Source organism: Bombus impatiens, unplaced genomic scaffold, assembly GCF_000188095.3.
Source record: "Bombus impatiens unplaced genomic scaffold, BIMP_2.2 scf_0396, whole genome shotgun sequence".
Taxonomy (NCBI): Eukaryota; Metazoa; Arthropoda; class Insecta; order Hymenoptera; family Apidae; genus Bombus; species Bombus impatiens.
This window is the reverse complement of record NT_176815.1, coordinates 848,223-861,233: the sequence shown is the minus strand read 5'-3', so window position 1 is coordinate 861,233 and position 13,011 is coordinate 848,223. Positions and strand designations below refer to the sequence as shown.

Sequence of the window (13,011 nt, the reverse complement as noted above, 5' to 3'; positions counted from 1 at the left end):
GTAAAATATCTGCTTCTTTCCATATTCGTTGCAAGATTCGTTACAAAATGAATGTTTGTAAAAATTGAATCATTCATAATGAAGTAATTGTATATTATATCTGAATTTACTGCAAAACTGCTATTCTTAAAAATGTATATAATTCTGTATGGAACAATTGATGAGTTTGTTCTTCTTTTCAAGAATTACTTTCAAACATTTGGCATCTTACATCTTACCTTGTATTTCATGATATTGTTAAAATATTTTGACAAAAATTTCACAAACCCGATAATTCTTTCTTAATTTATTTAAGGATTAGCAGATAGAGCCGGATAAATTTATATCCTAAAATACATATGATAATCTCAATTTTTCATCTAAAAACGGAAAATCGGTGCAGTGAATAAGGGAAAGAGAGAAATGAGGGTTATATTATTTTGAATTTAATTCTCTCATAAATTATTGAATTGTCAATGTAGTTATCTTAACTGATTTTCTACCTGAATATAATCTATATATAACAGCAACCTACAAATATTAGAACGATTTAGTTTTTCCAAATCAGTTTCCCATATCGATTGTTCACATATTTCTGCATATCTTCTAATCCTGTAGCCAAACCGACCTTTCAAATACCTTGAATACATTTCCACAGACTGTATATCGCATACATACAGTCGGACACAAAAAAATTCGGACACTGCACAATTTTAATTTCTAAGCTCCATATTTTCAGTAAATGTACGAGGATCAACAAAATTGTATTGCATTAATCTAAACATTAATCGAAATACTGATAAAGAGCGAATATTTATTATTTATTTTTTTACAAAAAATTGCGGACGCAAGATAAATATTCAGAAATTTCTTAGTTTAATTCGCCATTAAGTAGTGCCAGTGTTTGTATACAATGTTTGTAAAGAATGCTTCACAATGAACCAAAAGTCGCAAAAGTCGAGATACGAGTTTTGAATACATATATATACAGGGTGGTTGGTAACTGGTGGTACAAGCGGAAAGGGGGTGATTCTACGCGAAAAAAGAAGTCGAAAATATAGAATAAAAATTTTTCGTTTGAGGCTTTGTTTTCGAGAAAATCGACTTTGAATTTTCGCACGGTACGCGTGCACTTTATCACGTCTCGTTATAACGGATCTCACTGTAGATCGTTGTCTCGATGGAAAAATTAAAAAAAAAAAATTAGAAAAAAATTTTCTGTACCCTGTAAATTTTCAACCACCCTGTATATTTGTATTGTATAATATGGGTTTTCGGGAACACATTGCATATCCCGTATGTCCCGAACAAATTGTATAATATGTATTTCACTAAGAAAAGGAAAAGTCAATTCATGATACCTAGTGTATGTTAAGAAACAATTAAGAAAACATTTGGAAGTAGAATGGAAATAAATCAACGTTGATTATTTAAAAGAATTTATTTTCACTGTACCAAAACCTACGTTTAGGTACACCATGCGATCGAACATATGGGATAACCGACTAAATTAAATATTTGTGACTAATCGTTATCAGTTTTAATTGTTAGCGTGCTATAATTTAATTATTTAGTTTTATGTGTATAATTAGTATTAGTTTCCGAAATTTTTTGTGACATAAAAAGTCACACCTTTTCAGTGTTTCGTTTAATATTTAGACAACTATAAATAATAACACAAAAATTCTTTTTTTACTGTTATTTATATAGAGTAAATAATACAATGTAATACATTTTTGTTATCCTTGCACATTTACTGAAAATATAGAACTTAGAGATTAAGATTGCACGACGTCCGAATCTTTTTGTGACCGACTGTACATGTAAACGTACACATACAAAACAAATAAACGTGCCCTACAATCTACAAATAAAGACGAATCAAATGTATGGAAACAAACGTCGAGTTTAAAACTGGCTCTATAAATTTCAACTTTAGCCCATTTCAACACTCTTTACTAAACAACATATTACTACACTCTTCTGTCACAGGAATAATTTCATATTTAGGAGAATTACGTTATTCACGACACGTACGAGGTATATATATTCTTGGGTTCTCTTGTACAATAGTTTATTAACTAATAATATTGGTGAATTAACAGGTTTCAAATTATAGATTATAGACTGTTTTTGTGATTTTATAATTTTTCATCAAATAGGATAATCGGATAATTTACCTATAATTTGTAAAATTTACTTGTAAAATTTCATTTGTTCTATTACAAAATCCATTATTTTATGTAAGTGTATTTATTAATACTGATGATTTGTAACTTATAACTTGGGATATTTCGCTAATGATGTTAATTCAGTTGTGAAAGTGGGCCTTGGACTTATTTCTTGTATCATTCTTACATTTGTAAGATTCATTAGATAATTTAAATTTAGGTGCAATTAGTACATAGTAATATTTATTTTAGCTAAGATAATAAGCTATATATTTTTTATAACTGTTTTTTCAATTAATTTTAAATAGGCGCAAAACTATGTTTTTATAGATAAGAATAGCAAATTTATCAAATTACTCGAAATAGCATTGTGTCATGTCATGAGTATTTGTTTACGAACAAAAAATATACGATAAAATATGAACGGAATCGATAAACAATAATATTAATATGTTATACTTTTCCATTTTATTTAAATACTTTGGCTTTGGCCACGAACTTACACGAGTTTTAAGGAAGAAAACTATTATAAAACAATTTCTGAGTTAAATCTGTAGAAATTTCCTCAAATCACACTTTATAGATAGTTCGTTGCAATTCTGTTGTATTGCTCAGTTATTTAATGTTTCCTAATACTAATAGTAAGAAACGTATACTATCGTGTCTAATATTTATGTAATGTAATAAAATGTCTTAAATAACGTGTATAAAGTCCATGTAATCACATTTCTTTTTCACAAATTCATCTGGTGCTCAAGTACGAATTAAATTACCCTAGGGAACGAGTGGCTTCTCGAGCCATATCGAGGCGAAAATGTAAATATAAAAAAGCTGAATATTTTCTTGGGCACATATTTTTATGCATGAATTAAGGCTGCGTTCTATATTTCGTGACCCAAATCCTCTTGGGTCATATCCGAGGAAGGTGCATTTTCTAAATGACGCAGGGTGCTCGAGTTGGTACCATTTGTCGACAGAACGAACGTCTCGTGGAAATGTTTATTGCGTCGTCAAGTTGTCACAATAACGATTGGAATTATTTGAGGAAAATAACGTGTCTCCGGTTCGGCTAGTCTCTACGACTACAGGCAAAGTCGTAGAAGTTTGTTGCTCGTTTGCACTTGTACCATGAACGAAAACAGTAAATAATTCGAGTTGAAATAGGTCAGCGACAAATGTACGATGAAAATAATCCTTTTTGATTTTAGAACGAGACCAAGGTCAACAATTTTGCGCGGAATGTTATCGAATATGCGAAGGAAGCGAAGCAGAATTCATACATGATGAGATCTATCGTGTTAGTATACCTATATATTCAAATGTTATTTTATAATCTTAGGAAGTTGATTTTTCATATAAGGAGATCTTCCTACAGATCATAGTTATAATAGATTAATTCTTGAAAAAAAAAATTACGTAGTATGTAGATTTTATGACATAACGAGTTCTACATATGACTCAAGAAGCTCGAGGTTGTTTGTAGTGGAATCTGTGAGGTAGAATGTCAGAAATTTCATTTACGATTTCTTATACGTAGAATCAGCCATTCATCTTTCAATATCCTTCAATATCTCAGAAATTTATTGGCTGTTATTAGAATGTCGAGAATATATGACGATTTAATTAAACGATGGGGACATTTGACGTAAGGCAATGTTATTTACTTTCGATGATACGCGTAACCCTTCATCTATGATTGATTTCGTAATATAGAATCTAAGGAAAGAACCTGGTTTATCGCTTGCTGCATTCGAATCGATATAATCCATCATGCAGGCACAATTGCCCACAATTTTAGAAAGAAAAGCTGCAGGAAGAAAAACAGGATAAAATTGGAAAGTAAAAATCCCATTAATCTTATTCTCTAACTGAAAAAAGTTCTTTCTCTACAAAAGAAATCACTCGTTATGTTTTTCCTTCAATTTCTTATTTCAAACAAATGCTCGTACAGAAATGTTTAAACATCTATATTAATTCGTTTGAAACAACAATATTTAAAATCACAATTTCTAATTTTTATCGAAACTGTGTCATTTAGTTTTTCCTTAAACTATATATTATTATACAAAATAACAATTTTAGAGAAATGTATTTTGCAAGTTACATGATAATAATTTAAAATGAGTTTATGCATATATTTATGAATTATAGTTTTATATATATATAATTCAACAAGTGTAAACACTTATGCTTACTCTGCCGATATTAACCTGTTGAATTGTAATTTATATTTCTATTATAAATGCAGTAAAGTATCTCATATTTGATTTGATAGTTGGACAAAAATGTCCGAATAATGGAACTTTTGGAACAACCACATTTCTGATCATAAGAAAATTGTTAGCTTCAATATTTAAGAATCCTATTTTTTTTTTCGGCCGTTTGATTACATACATTTTTTAACACAAATCGTTCTTTTGTACCTCAAAAGCCTTTCTCTGAGTTTTTCGGATGATTTAGTGTAAGAAGGTACGTTTTGATTACTTTCGTTTGCAATTTCAATCTGTGTAAAACTTACGTGTATGTAACTTTCGTCGCTTATAAACGAAGCGTTGACTCACTGCGAAATTAAATATTATTTCTTATATTTTATATATATTTATTATATTAAATATTAAATATTATTTCTTATAAAAATAATTTCTTATATGTTTGATCAATCTTCGCAAGTATTGATCCTGCATTTTAGTAGGGATCATTCTGCAAATATGAAAAACATATCATACATATCCTACATGTATTTCAAAAGTACAACTCAGATACAATTCAAGATACAACTTAGACAAGGTTTCCAGAAAAAGTGAAAAGCTGTTTGGAAGCATAGGATATTAATATAGAGATTCGAATATGGAGGAAACTACTGTAATTCCCTTAAAAGGTTTGAACAAAGTTTAATTCATATGATAATTTTTATTTCATTAATTTTATTTTCTAAATTTCATGGAGAAGTAATATGTTTAAACGATTCTATACATATTTGATGGATATGCTTAGATATTTTTACGTAAGAGAAGTTTACTTGCAGAAGTTGATTCTTGAAGGAAGTAGACGAAGTGCGGAAAATATAAGCTACATTAATTTTGTGTCTTATTCAACAAGTGTAAACACTTTTATACTCGTTCCGTCTAACCTGTTGAATAAATATGAGGCTGAAAAGAAGCAGTTCGGCCACGATCGTATTTCATTGCTGGCTTCTTCAAGAAGATTGTCTGGAAATAAAAAGCTGACTAAAAACGCGAAAAATGCAAGGTTTCTTTTACTGATTTTTTCGAGCGGAAGCACCAAAATGCTTCTCCAAGCTGGATGCATTATAAAAATTGTGCCCTTTTAAGTCACATTTGTTCAGCCGCTAGAATTTCTTGAGATCCTTCATATGTTAACGCATCAGGCGTATTTGATTACTGATAACCTGATAAGGATGGTATCAGGAGAACACACGATGCATTCATTTATTAAAACTTCGATAAAAGCGCGGTTGACATGTTTGAGAAATTCTTTTATTGATTTTGGCTACGGTGAAGCGACACTTTTTATCGAGAATCAGATAATCCCAAAGTACAATCACCTGACTTTCGATTATGTGTCTATGTAATCAAAAATTCTCGTATCTGTGATGTAGAAGCAATTTTATCCGCCTAATGAAACAGATGCGTTGTTGATGATTGATCGAATTGAGAAAGTGTTTTCTATAACATAGTCATTTTAGTATTCTCAATTATTTTTATTCGTTATTTTCGTTTCCAAAATATTTAGTATTATATATTGTTATTGTATATTACATATTATGTATATATATTGTTGTGATAAAATTCATGTTCCATTAAGAATTAGTGACTTGTTCTTATTTCGCTATATATATATGTATGTGTAAAAGGTAGATGAATTGAACAGGTAGCAAACTTTTCTTAAAGATTTCAGTTTTTCATTGGCTATATTTTGAATGATTTCAAGAAAAATAACAATAGCTTTAAAAAATATAACAGTTGCTTCGAAATTTCTAGGATGTTTCGTAAAATATTGCTCCACTTTAGACACTACCACCGATCATTTTCAAGTCATTTATTAAAATAAGATATTAATATATGTCTGGAAAGGACATTTTCAATTTTTTATATTTTGTTATTTGTTCTCTTTCTTCCAATATCTGAACAAAACTGTTAAGATATGTGATACTTACTTGTTTAATTTAATGTTAATATCAGATTTGACAGAGTTCTGAAATTAAAAGCAATAAGCGCGAGGTAAAACTATCATTAATGATACAGTTTACGTAACGAATGCTAATAAATAGGTGATTTTATAAACAATGATTTCTTTTCACAAACCTGCGTTTGAAGTTTTAATAATAATTGCTGCTTCTTAAGGAAACGCAGCGTTCGCACATGGAATTGAAGTAAAAACTAGCACTTATTCGTTACACGAGAATGCAGCCTATAATTAAAAGGTAAAATAATATTCTGATTATAAGACTGATATCAAGTCATCTGTGCGTGATAATAGCTTCTAAACAATGCTGCTTTGTTCACATAGGTTCATTTCAGTTTAACCTTTCTGATTTCATTATCGCGACAAAATCTAATTAATTGGTACACCTTGTTAATGTGCTTATTAGAATAATGGCTGAATTATTAAAATACGTGTGAACATACATGTTTTTCATTATTTATTCTTGATTATGATGTTCAGTAAAAGTAACAATTCCTACATCCTCGTCTCGTTATTACGATTAACGCTTTTAAATATATGTAGCGTTAATTACGTATTAAACATAGTAGTACAATTGTTTAATCAGTTTTAATTGATTTAATGTCCTATCAGTTTCGTTTACATATTCGTTGGAATACAAATTAAATTTAATCAATAATTAGCAGAATAGCAGTTAATTTCCTATTTGAAATTATTCATATTATTGATTATATAAATTATATAAATGACGAATTGAATACGTAGAATATTTAATTTTTAGGAAACTCTGAATGAATTTCCTTGTTTTAATATATTATTGTTTAAACTTGTATTTAATAGTTTAAAGACCATTAGGTATTTATTATTTGTCTTCGTTGTTTGCTAGTCGAGCAAGATTTTAACCAGATTTACTCAAAAGCCGCAAATCGTGTACTCCAAACGATAAATACAATGGAATGGTGGAGATTGGATGATAACTAATTCAGGAATATTTGCAACCTACGGCGAGTAATTCTCGAATGTGAATACTATTACGAAATAACCTGAACAATTTATAACAAAGTAACTATTACCCAATCTCTCGTTCAGAAATTATAAATTTAATTCGAATATCTGAAATATTTCAACAAAATAACCACTAGCATAGAGAGTACTCTAAAAAATCATAACGTAAAAAACACGTAACGTTTAATCACACACGTTGCGTATCGTACAACTAAAATTCTACAACCGCGATGTAAAGAAATCGAATTTCTTTTTCTCTACGCATACCGTAAAATAAAAATTACTTCAACACGCAATGAATCGTAAAATAACTTATGATTCTTTGATCATGATTAACACCTTGCATTACCTTCCGCGCTATAGTATTAGGTTGTCCGAAAAGTGTCTTTCTTTTACAGACTCGTCTTTTACAACAATGCATCTTTATACAAACGTGAAACCTAATCTGTCGAACATTGTGATTTTTATTTTGATAGAACAAAATGGATCATACGTAATTCGATAAAATAATATAAAACGGAAAATGTTGTGCATCCATTATTTCCTTACAGAACGAAAGAAACTTTTCAGACAACCTAATATATAATATAATATGGTATAATATAGTATATAAAATTAACCCAGTTCCGTTAAGACAAACTTTAAAACGTTCACCAACACGGTCCAAGCGATGAATGATTTTCAACTATGAATAACGGAGTGTAAAATAACTTGACCCTATTTGATGTTGGATTAGTTGACCATGGAAATGGTTTGAAATTGGCTGTCAAGCACAGCCGCGTTTACAACGCGTCGGGTGTCTGATGATCGTTCTCTCGATGTAACATCGTTCAGGTCCACGTGTGTATACGTATAATATTTAACGTGACATACACAAACTGTTCTTTTACATAATCAAGGGGGTCGTGTATAGCGAAATACCAGGGAAGGGTATAGAGTATAGAGGACATCCTCATTCCACCGGCGATAGTCGATCGGATGAGCGGAGATGATCGTTGAGTAATAAATTAGTTTTGCCAGGAGGTAACACGGGAGATTATGCAATCGGTGCCAATAAGTGGGACGATCTGATGGAAGAACGGAGATGACCTTGACTACGGTCCGGAAATGTCGGAAACGGAAGCCTGAACAAGACGGTTTGCTCGTTTTGTTCCAAGCTACTCGTACATCCCGTCCCACTTACTTTTCCTCTTTCAATACATTTGACGTAAATGTCTCAGTCTTAGGTCGTACGGTTCTAGCGGATTTCGTCTGGCAAACGACTTGCGAACAAGGTTTCCATTGTTATTGGTAGGCAATAACAGAATTTAGGAATCTCAAGATCGAGTAGTGTCGACATCTTCGAACTTGTTCCAGTTGCTTAACTTCATCCGATATTTTAGTATTATAGCCTTTGTTTTATTATCTTAAATTCACGACGTGAATTAAGTAGTTAACACTCCATCTGCAGTCTTACTTTTTCCGACATACTTATCTACTTTTTCTGTATACTGGGTCGTTTATGATCATGCAGTTGTTTTTTTAGGTTTTTGTGTTTGAGAAAATCCTCCAAAATCCTTAAATACTCCTCCAAGTTTCTAGAATAACATCTGATGGTTTTTATTGTTACGTGTTATTTTTTTAAGCAAAGCAAGATATAAACAAAAATATGGGGAAAATGAAAAGTCACTTAAAATTACTGGCCAAGAACGACCCAGCATGCAGATGGAGGATTAAGTAATTATACGAGTTTATTAAAAAAGAAGGAATAGTTTATAGAACCTCTGGTGGTGACAGAATGAGAATGAACTTCGTAATTTCCCAATTTTTATTCGTTGAATTTCTTTTCGCAGAGACGCTTACAGATTTTCGTTTATTTATCATCCATCGATTATTATGGTAGGGTAGAAAATGTATATCGTGCAATATAACACTTGGAAAAAAGGTAAATGTCACATGTGGTATATCGGTTTTATATCCAAATTGATGGAAAACATCGACGTTTCTTATTCCTCCTGGTGACGATTATAGACTCGTAAAGTCTTAGAGTCTCTTTTTATAACCCCGTATAGATATAACATGTTCTTTTGTCAATACAAAATATAAGTTTTGTAAAAAAAAGATAAAAATTTTAGCTTTACTTTCGTTTAATTCAATCAGTCTGATCTCTTTGTGAATATTTATTTATTCGTCGAAATTCGGAAATGATTAAATCTAAAGTCCATTCCGCAAAGCAAGTCGCTGAAGCCACGATTTATCGTTATATCGACGATTAAAATGCTAAAAATTTTTTAAATCTAGCTTATCCTAGAGACCTCTAGTATTTTCATCACGTTATTCATTTGCAATAATAAAGTTGCGTCAAGTTTGCGAAAGATACAAGCGGCAGAAGTTTTAATAGTTAAATAATTTTAATGTCAAGGAAATTCACTTCTCTCAGAAGCTGTTTAATTATGTAGATATTCCTTGTCATAAGACTGCAAAGCTGTATCTAAAGGCAAACAAATAACGCATGAAGAACGTTAATGTTAAAACATTAAAAGTTAAACATTTCTTTCCATCTATAATCGTATCGAACGATATCGATTGAAGATCATATTCTTTTTTATTTTCCGATTTTAAAGCCACTTGATGAGCAAACAGGAGGGTTTTAATATCACACTACTGAGAAAGAAAACAACCTGTTAGATCCAAAAATGTTAGTGCTCTAAAAGTAGCTAATAGATTGACGAAGTTTTCGAAAGTCGATCATCTAATTATTTTAAGTAGCATTCTACTATCTTCAATATTTTAATATTATCACGCAGTATTTTTAAAACTTTGAAGACAATGAAAAAAAGTATATCTAGCTCTAAATCCAAGTAAAAGGATAATTTCCATAGCATAAGGTTTGACTGACAACGTGCTGAATCTTAAAATTCTTATCGTACAAATATAAAATAAACTATATAGTAAAATTTTATTTATCGGGTTCTTCTGCTGTAATCTTTTTCAATTAAAAAATCTTCCGAAAACAGTACCATGGTTACGCGACAATGAAATTCGACTAAATTCCTCGGTCAAATAGAACTAGTTTCTATTGAAAATATTTGCGTTGCTACTATGAGTGCGTATCGGATAGAATCTATTCAGGATAGAAATCTTTCTCTTCGAACTTTAAACTAGGCCACGAAGAATTAAACCAAAAGTCCATCGTGTTTAGTCGTTCGCTACGATTAAGCGGTAATTTGAACCTCTATTCATGTCGCGTACTTCCCGGTACTTCGGTGAAAAGAAGGCGACTCCATGGGGAGCAGGATCGGTTGTAGCAGGTTGCACGCGTGCTCCACGATACCTTTGATCTCCTACATAGGTAAATGTGCTATGTCCATTCGCGTGTCCAGTCATTCCCTGCTGCTTTTTCTCTGTATTGGTGCCTCGTGTTTCCGCCTCGAAGCAGATACCGTGAGGAGATCTCGTTTTCTCTCTTTCAGGAATTGCATGCTCGAGAAATCGTCCGAGAATCCCGAGGAGGATCGTTTCAACTTCAGTCCGTAGGATTTCGCTTCGTAGATGGTAACGTGCCGAATCAGGAAGTAGTTTCTCGGGAATTTCATTCTCAATGTAAGAAACCGTGATACAGTTAGATGGGGACCGCTTTGTGTTTTGTAATTAGTACGCGGTTCAGGACTAATTATAGATAAATGAAGTTTATTAATAAGAAATAACGCACGTCTCTCTCTTTCTACTGGCTCCGCTTCGTCGATGGAATCGAATCTATTGACGGTAGCGCTATAAGAATTTTAATTAAAGCTTTTGTTAGGGGGTTTCGAAGTAACGCGACATTATAAGCGACGCTTCGACGCCGTCTTCCATGTCGATATTGCGCGGGAAATGGAAATTAAATATTAATTCATGTAAAAGCTGGGTCGCTCACGATGATAAAATTGAACAGATGTTTTTGTTTATTAAAATTGCTTATTAAAACTTAGTAAAATTGTCGTCGAACGGACTATAGAATTAAAACCAGTCCAAGAGAAGTTGAGAAATAAAAAATTGTAAAAAAGGTTTTTTTAAGGTTCTTTTTCAAGATAGAAAAATTAATAATTCTTGCAAGTATAGAATGAACTAAAAAGCATGTCCTTTTTCAAGCATTTTACGTGGTAGTAGTCAAGTATAATAGATAGGTATGTTGTGTGTGAGTATATTAGGAGTTAATGTTTACGGCAATAAAGTTTTTTACTGTATACTAAACGTATCTTTTTCTCTTCATTCTCAGTAAATGTTATTTGAAATACAACTACTAAAATAGTAATTAGTATGATTAGTAAGAACGTGTGCAATGCTTTTAAAAAATACTGAAAATATAAGAATATAGCTCAGTCAATATTACACTATATATATATTGATTATTTAATTCCAAATTGTCCAATTATAAATTCGCTACATTTACGATTTAAAATTCACATAATACTTTTGTAACTTTTTGTCAAAATAACATTTTGTCTATAAATCTAGATAACTACCGGTGTTTACTTTGTTTCGTACATAATGTTGCAATACACAAACAGCACATATCCCGGCGTATGACATATAAAAAGGACACATTTCGTTTAATAACCCTATTATGCACAACCCAGCCTGAACCACAATTTATTATCATAACTGCAATTGTTTAACGAACAGTTATTACGAGCTTATTATGCCAATCTGTATGGTTTATAAATCCCGTAGAACAATATTCGATTCGTGTTCCGAATCGTTTTTCGAATCGTTTTGCTTCATTAAACCGAGCGCAAGCTTTTCATCGTATAATTTTCCTTTGATCTATCTCGTCTCTTCTGTTCCTTCGTTCTGAAGAGCCTCTGGAGCTCTTGAACACGATACCTACGGCCTACAGGGTATATAGCTTCTCTTTTCTCTATTCACGTCGGTACGTGAGCCCACATCGCAACTAGATTATCCACTTCTACTTTTATCAGGTTCGCCGCAAAAAAGAGTGGATCAACGTCGTCTGTCCGATCCGGTCTCGAAATCGATATCGTTTGTTCCGACCAAGTTTCCGCGGCCAGGGTACACTGCTGCAGCCGTCAATTTTTGCATTGAGAATTGATGAACGCAGCGGGGCATAAGGTTCAAGGACACTCGCAACTTTCGACAAAGATTAATGATCGGCGTCGGCTAACGTGGAGGGAGCCAGATAATTCCGCTAAATTTCACCTTCACAATGCCGTGAGATTGCTCGCGAAAAAAGCACGCGCCACGCAACCGTAATTGACTATTCTAGTCGAAATGCACCCCGAAATGCGCATCCCATCCTTCCCTGTCCCTTTTTTCGCCTCGTGTACTAGCTACAGATCACAACCCCTGCTCGAGTTGCCGTAATTGAATCGTCCGAAAGGATTCTATTCTCTTCTATCCTTTCGGTTAGAGCGAGGGGTTGCAGGGCGTTCGATTTTGACCACGAAACCCCTTTTGATCCAGGGGATCGTTGTCCGTGCTTGAAACGGGGGCTAACACAGCGATAGAACGTTGTCACGGGTAAGCTTCGGATCAGTTTAATTAATGATCCAGATACGTCGAGGTATTAACCGTAATTCATTTATTGCGAGGGATTATTAAGGGATGTTATGCTGTTTTGCGATGCATTCGCGTTGACTGGAAAAATAAAACAGATCGAAGCTGCGTTAAATTGTATCAGGGCTTTGCATCG

At 32.4% G+C, this 13,011-nt stretch overlaps 1 protein-coding gene across 1 annotated transcript in view; it reads left to right on the top strand.

Moving 5' to 3' along the window:
• Positions 1-13,011, top strand: part of LOC100740507 (rap1 GTPase-activating protein 1) — a 253,514-nt gene that overhangs the window by 1,346 nt on the left and 239,157 nt on the right. The gene's annotated exons all lie outside the window — the stretch shown is intronic.